This window comes from Vipera berus (assembly GCF_964194415.1).
Source record: "Vipera berus genome assembly, chromosome: 1".
Taxonomy (NCBI): Eukaryota; Metazoa; Chordata; class Lepidosauria; order Squamata; family Viperidae; genus Vipera; species Vipera berus.
The window spans coordinates 262,316,077-262,324,044 of NC_138202.1; positions in this window are offsets into that span (position 1 = coordinate 262,316,077).

Below are 7,968 nucleotides of genomic sequence, written 5' to 3' on the forward strand. Positions count from 1 at the left end.
CTCTGGTCATTTAAATGCAGTACCAATGTGTAGGGGAAAAGTTAATTTTCTTAAATTTAGACCTGCTTTGGTTGACTTCCCATTTTACATGTCAAATTGTTCCAGCGTTTTTCTTAGCAGGTTTCTGACCTTTTTGTCTGGCTGTACAGAAATAATAAAGGATTAACCTGTCAATGGTATGCACAGCATATGCAATCCAATGGAATCAAATGTCATATCACTCCAATTACCTGCAGTAATATAGATTTCATCACAGAAGTATATGAAGTGTATGTCACAAAATTTATTCTGTAATAAATTCATTTCTTGTCAGAATTTTGAGCAGTAGCTGAAATAACCTTGAAGCAATTTACACCAAGACATTTAGTCCTATTTCACTTTCCAGGTCACCCCGATGTTTTACAGACCTAAGCTGAGGTCTTTTAATAGCTGTGTGGAAAAGTGCCACAAATGAATAAAGCTTAACTGTACTATACTCAGCTTGTTCAGAAAAATAGTTTTAAAATAAAATCTTTTGCATCTCAATTTCTTGGCTTTCTTGATTTCTATTAACCTATACAGCACTGTAGGTATTTAAATATTACAATGTTTAATATTAAGTGTAAATATAACATTAGACATGTCACATTCCAAAAATGTAAATAGTGTGATCCAATGTATTCTACTTTGCAATAGTGGCGAATATATGTAGCCCGGGTGTAGGATGAGGGTGAAGGTTTGTTCTCCGAGCTTGTGGATTGTTTCCAAACGTTTCGTTACCAGGCTAGGTAACATCTTCAGCAGCTTTTAGGGGATCCCCACAAGCTCAGAGAAAAAAACCTTTATATTCTTTCTTTTTTTAAAATATATTTTATTAATTTTTTACAATAATAATCTTTAGTGCTTAGTGAACAATGTGTTCACTTTACCATAATCTTTAATTAGCTTTATCAAACCAGCCCATCTTAAAATTCAAACAACCAATTCTTGTGTAGTTCTTACCTTTATATATAGTTTTTGTAATAGCTTTGATCTGCAGAAAAAAAAATCTAACCTGGAGCTCAAGGCATATTTTAAAGATCCGAGTGGCCTGGTACTTTGGCAGCATTTTTTTTTCATTATTTTTTTTTCCACTTTGCAAAATGCACTTTAATTGAGTTCTGCTTTGACTTTGGGCGCCTTGGGAATCCTCTCTCCTCACCGCAAAAAGCACAGGAATTGCACCTGGGGATCTCTCTCTCTCTCTCTCTCTCTCTCTCTCTCTTTTTTTATATTAAAGAGTTTTACAATATTTTACAATATATCCCCAAATCCCTCCCACCCCAACCCCCCCACTTCCCCCCCCACTTCCCAGAGCTAAATACAGGATTATAGTTACAACAATCATATTCTAAATAAAAATTTACACAATATACAATCAACCAAATTCGTACTGCGCTTTAACTCTCTCTTAGCATAACTACTAACAATAACAATATCCCACTAAATTCTACTCATAAGCTAAATGGAACTTTTTGGTCCCATATTTGTTTTCAATATAATTTATCCATCTCCTCCAAACTGAAATATATCTCTCCTGTGAGTGATCCTTTAAATAAGCAGAAATCTTGGACATTTCTGCAAGATTAGAAACTTTAAACACCCATTCTTCTACCGTGGGCAGATTGTCCTTCTTCCAATATTGTCCCACCAGTAACCGTGCTGCCGTTATCATATTCAACATCAGATTAGTCTCTTTGACATCACAATTTACAACGATACCCAGTAAGAACAATTGCGGGGAAAACTTTATCTTCCTCTTAAAAATCTTTTGAATGTTCCACCAAATTTTAATCCAGAAGGCTTTTATGTTTCTACAAGTCCACCACATGTGGAAATAGGTAGCTTCTAAGCTACCACACCTCCAACACTTAGACTGCAGATTAGGATACATGTTGGACAACTTCTTGGGATCCAGATGCCATCTATAAAACATTTTGTAAAAAATTTCTCTTAAATTTTGAGCCTGGGTAAATTTAACATTTCTAACCCAAATTATCTTCCAGGTGTCCAATGAGATTGGCTCCTGAATATTTTGTGCCCATTTTACCATGCAATCTTTAACCAATTCCGTTTCCGAATCCAATTCAATTAAAGCATTATATATCCTCTTTATATGTGCACATTTTGAATCTCTAATTTGCTTTACTAAATTTTGATCTGTAATTGTGATACCAACCTTTTGATCTGACTTCCACCTAGCTTTCAATTGGGTATATTGAAACCAAGCAGCATTTTTTGTTAGCCAGATTGTGTATGCTGACTTCATCAACCTCAGGCAGGAAACTGAACGCCTGTTCCTTTGCAAGAATGTCTTTCACTCTTACCTGCTTTAAGAATGTGAGCCAGTTGCTCACGCCCCTCCCCTTTGCCCAGTTTATTCAATCTGGCGCCCTCTCCTCATTCTTTCAGGTTTGTTTCATCCATTGTAAAGACAAAGAAAAGCCAGACCAGACTCTTTGTCAGATGAAACTGCAATCCTTTGGATTGCTTGTATTCAGTTCATACAGGTAGTCCTTCGCTTACCAACAGTTCATTTAGTGACCACTTTTCCCAATTATGACTTTTCCAGCATCCCCGTGATCATGTTGATCAAAATTCAGCTGCTTGGCAACTGGTTCATGCTTACGACCGACCGTTGCTGTGTCCCAAAGTCATGGGATCAGCTTTTGTGACCTTCTGACAAGCAAAGTCAATGGAGAAGCCGGATTCAATTTTAACAGCTGGATGACTAACTTATCAACTGCAGTGATTCACTTAACAACTGTGACAAGGAAGGTCATAAATGGGGCAAAACTCACATAACAATGTCTCACTGAACCACATTCAGTTTTGGGCTCAATTGTGGTCGTAAGTCGAGGACTACCTGGTACTTTACTACTACTATTCGTCAAAGGTTTGCCGACTCTACCTGTACAGGGACCAGGCCTGAGACGAGAGGAAAGGAGAGAGGCAAAACTCCGACGCTCTTTCGCCGCGATTCCTTTTCGCGCCATGCTCGAAACGGAAGCCATTGGCTCGGCTTCCCGAGGAGCGCTGGGGACGGGTGGGGGAGGAGGAGGACGCGGGACCAAACTGGGAGTCGGGCGGACCTGCCTTTTTTTGCAACAAGAAGCTGGAGGACGACCGGGGTGGGGGCGGGGGCGGGGGAGGAAGAAATCCTGCAATTTCAAGGAATCCAAGAAAGCCTGCAGTTTTGCCAAGGAAACGGGCCTTCCAATACCGAGAGCGGTTGAGCCGGTGAGCCGCTTATATGGAAGCCAGGCTTCGGGCTAAGAAAGAAGACGACGAACCTTTTCGGCGTCAGGAACGGGGGAGCTCTGAGGCTTGTTTTTTCTTTTTGGCAGAGGTCTTAAGGAAAGCGCGGCCGCGGGGGTCGCAGTGAGGAGAACGCAGCATGAAACCTGCCCTCTTCCTTAAAAACCGAGTGCTTAGTTCTTTCTCTCCCTCCCTCTCTCTCTCTCCCTCCTCTGCCCCCCCCACCCCGTTGCTTTTCCCCCGACTGGCCAGCCCAGCCCTGCCTCCGCTTGACGTTTTGGCTTCGGCTCCAAAGGAAAGTTGCCAAAGCTGTGCCTGGAGGTTGCCGCGGAAACGAAAGTAGCCGGTAGCTGCATTGGCCCTTTTTTTTTAAATTGGAGAGCTGAGCTTGTTCCAGAAAGTCCCAAGGGTGCTTTTTCAGGAGGCAACTGGGCCTTCTTCTTCTTCTTCTTCTTCTTCTTCTTCTTCTTCTCCTTCTCCTTCTCCTTCTCCTTCTCCTTCTCCTCCTCCTCCTCCTCCTCCTCCTCCTCCTTCCTTCTCCTTCCTTCTCCTTCCTTCTCCTTCTTCTCCTCCTTCTCTTTGAAGACTTCTCGCTTTTCATCCAAGAAGCTTCTTCAGCTCCCAGAAAGGTGAGTCTTTTCGGGTCCTTTCTGTGCCTGCCATTGTCCTTCCTCACGCAATGATTGCTTCCTGATTTTGAGCGACCCGAAGTGCTTCAGAGAACAAGCTAGCTCGCTTCTTGCGGTTCGTGGCAGGGAAGGAAGGCTGCCTCTGCTCTCTCTGTGAGAACTCATGGACGTCCGTGCCAAGAAAGTTGTGTCGTTAGCAACTGCCACAAATGAACCCTCTCTGAATCCGTTTGCTCGTGCTGGGTTTAAGAACCCCGCTCGCCCATCACCTGTGATTAACAAACCTCAAACAACCGCAAAGGGGAAAATGGAGGGGGCAAAATGCACGGTTTGCCACAAATGAAATGATAAGCCGCTTTAAGACTGAAAGGATTGGCCCGGTGCTTGGCTTTAGCTTAATGTAGCTTAACCACTGTGGTTTTGTAGACCAAGGGTCATGCATTTGCATCTGCGGGAGCCCAGCTTTCTAGTAATTGCGATTCAATCTGTGTCTTGTTACCTTTTTCCTGCTAGAGAGCTTTAAAATGTAATCGATGTACACGCACGGATCTTTTCTTCGGGTTTGGACTGGGCCGAAGTACGTGGGAATCTAATAAGAAAATGTCGAATCCCAGGATAAATCTGCATAGCTTATTATGGCTCCTGGTGGAAAGATTTAAAATTGGATTATCATTTAATTACATTGGCATTAATTATTGCTTTAAACTAGCCTCAGCTGGCTTCTAAAATCTTCCTCTCAATAAAAGACATCTTCATTTTGTTTGACAGAGGATGAGCAGAAATGGACACAAATTAGATTTTGAAAAATTGGCAAAAGCAGGGTAAGGTAAAATATGAGTGCTGAATTATACTTGGACTAGACTTTTAAATTCTTGCTGACTTAAAAAAATAATTGCAGGAATGATGGTGAGCAAATATACAGGCTTAACTTCTTAAAATACCAACAGGTTTTAAGTGAATAATCTTGCATTATTTTTAGTAAAATGCCCTTTGAGGGGTTGTTGTTGTTGTTTTATTTTTAATTTATTCATTTTATTTTTTTATTTTTGTCGGATAATGGACGTGTTTTTCCCCCCAAGCATATTTAAACTCAGTTACTGATGATTGACCAAGTACCTACACTGGAAATTGGTTCCAAGCTTCCATTATTTTTATTTTTATTTTTATTTTTTTTAATCCCATTTATATCCCGCCCTTCTCCGAAGACTCAGGGCGGCTTACAATCTAAAGCACAAATCAATGTGCTTAGCAATAGCCTTCATTCTATGTATATGCCTGCTTATTAGGGCTTTCGCCCCCCCCCCAAGCGGCATTATTACAAAGTCAGTTTATTGCCCCCAACAATCTGGGTCCTCATTTTACCTACCTTGGAAGGATGGAAGGCTGAGTCAACCTTAAGCCTGCTGGGACTCGAACCTGCACTAATTGCAGGCAGCTGGTGTTACTTAAGGAGGCATTAGCCCACTGCTCCACCAAGGCTCTTATCATTACCCATTAGAGAGTTCCCAACCAGGGGTGCCAGATGATATTCCAGGGGGTGCGTAAACTTGGGTTTTCAAAATTATAGTGCATATGCATTATTTGTTGCCGTTATTTCAAACTTTTGTAAGGAGGTGCAAGAATATATCAAAAGCGTTCTATGGGTACAGGGTATAGAAAAGGCTGGGAACCACTGCTCTAAGTAATACTTTCTAACATTACTTTTGAGCTTCCATTCTGTCACTATAAGAGAAGTACGTATAAGAGTAAAACCTTTTTAAAAAAAAATCATAAGAAATACAGCTTTATAATTATATGTTTCATTTTATTTTTGCTTTTAGAAATGGAAAATGCATCATTAAGCATAGAATCTGAATACATAAAGAATCTTCAACAGCAAATTTATTTCCTTGAATTGGAAGCTAAGTTTCTATATCCTATGTATTTGTGACTATGGTTAACTAAAACCTAGGAATTTAGGAATAATAGGGATAGGATATTCAAAATATTATTTGTAATATTGGAGTTAAATATTTTATTAATGTGGAAACTGAATGAGAATAGGTCAGTTATTTTCTATTTTAAATTTTAATTAAAGTTATTTAGTTAACATTTCATCCTTTTGCCTTAACTTTTTGTTATTACTCGTGAGCAGACTAAAAAAGCAATTAATATTCAGCCTCTCCTTGCATGTGAAATGGAACATATGATACAAAATCTACAGGTAATTTTTATCTCTTTTTGACAAAAAATGCCAAAGTAATTCTTTGCATATTTACTTAGTGGGTTATCCTTAGAGGAAAGTGAAAAGGTAGTTCTTCCAGCACTTTCAGAATGTACTTGTCAACTGAGGACTTGTTATCAAAAATGAATACATAAGGAAAACAGGAGGCTAACTACTAACAAATGCATTTGAAATACATATAGATATAGATATAGATATATACGCACATACATACACAGGTAGTCCTCAATTTACAACCAATCACTTAGCGACCATTCAAAGTTACAATGGAACTCTCCAACCGATCATATGACCCGGTTCTGAGATTATGACATGACCACATTTTGGATGCTTGGCAACTGGCCCACATTTTGGGTCGTTTGCAATGACCACTATTTGTAACATTTTTTTCCTGGAAACTGGAATTTACTTTTTGTTTTTGGAAAAAATGGCCATAGTAAACAATGAATTTGCTTAATGACTGCTGCATGTGGTTAACCACCACCACAAAAAAGGTGGTAAAATTGAGTCTGATTATTTGATGACCTACTTTACAACTTTCATAACTTACAACTAATTGCTAGGCCCAATTATAGTCAAAGATCAGAGTACCTGTACAGAAATATTTTTCAATATTACAGTATGTGTAAAATCCCAATTTATTGGAACATGCATTTAAAATAAACTCCTTAAGATACTGAACTTTTCTGTTCTTTCAGTGTACATATAATTGTATAACTATTAACTCACAGTATTTTATTCTTCTATAGACATTACAGTGTAAGGCTGATAGCCTTGATCTGGAGCTGAAGCGAAAGAAAGATGGTCTAAACATACTGAAGATGGAAAGAAATCAACTTAATAGCCAAATCAGCATGGCTAATGGTAGTATTTTTTCAGCATTTTCAAAATTATGTAGATTTGGTACTATCTGTTCCCCTAGTACTATTTTTTTAATTTAATAAACATTTGGATTTTTTGTTGACTTCTAATTTCTGGGGGGGGACTCTGAAAATTTTATTGCAAATCATTTCCATTACACTGCAAAAAAACCCTCCAAACTCCCCTACTGAAATCACTAAATAATATACCACTGTACCTAGGGAAAAAAGATGTTGCATATTTATTTATTTATTTTATTTATTTATTAAATTTTTATACCGCCCTTCTCCCGAAGGACTCAGGGCGGTGTACAGGGCAATAAATATCAAAATATAAACACAAAAGTTAAAAAGAAGTTAAAAAGGATTAAATAATTATGCCCAATATAATACAATAATAAAACTGTGTTAAAACTAAATCCAACCCCAAACCCATCAGACCAGGCCAGATTGTTCAAATAGATAGGTTTTTAAATCACGCCGGAAGGAGCGAAGGTTGGGGGCCATCCGGAGCTCAACCGGTAAGCGGTTCCATAGGTCTGGCGCGCCCACAGAGAACGCCCTCCCCCTGGGGGCCACCAATTGACATTCTCTGATTGGAGGCACCCTGAGGAGGCCCACTCTGTGGGAGCGCACTGGATGGAGGGAGGTTGATACCGGCAGCAGGTGCTGCCATAGGTAATCCGGACCCATGCCATGTAGGGCTTTATAGGTCATTACCAGCACCTTGAATCTCACCCGGAGGGCAACTGGCAGCCAATGCAGCTCGCGGAGCAGAGGTGTAACATGGGAGTATCGGGAGACCCCCAACACAACTCGCGCGGCTGCATTCTGCACCAGTTGAAGCCTCCGAGTGGTCCTCAAGGGCAGCCCCATGTAGAGAGCGTTGCAGTAGTCCAAACGAGAGGTCACGAGTGCATGAGTGACTGTATGCAAGGCATCCCAGTCTAGATAGGGCCGCAACTGGCGCACCAGGCGA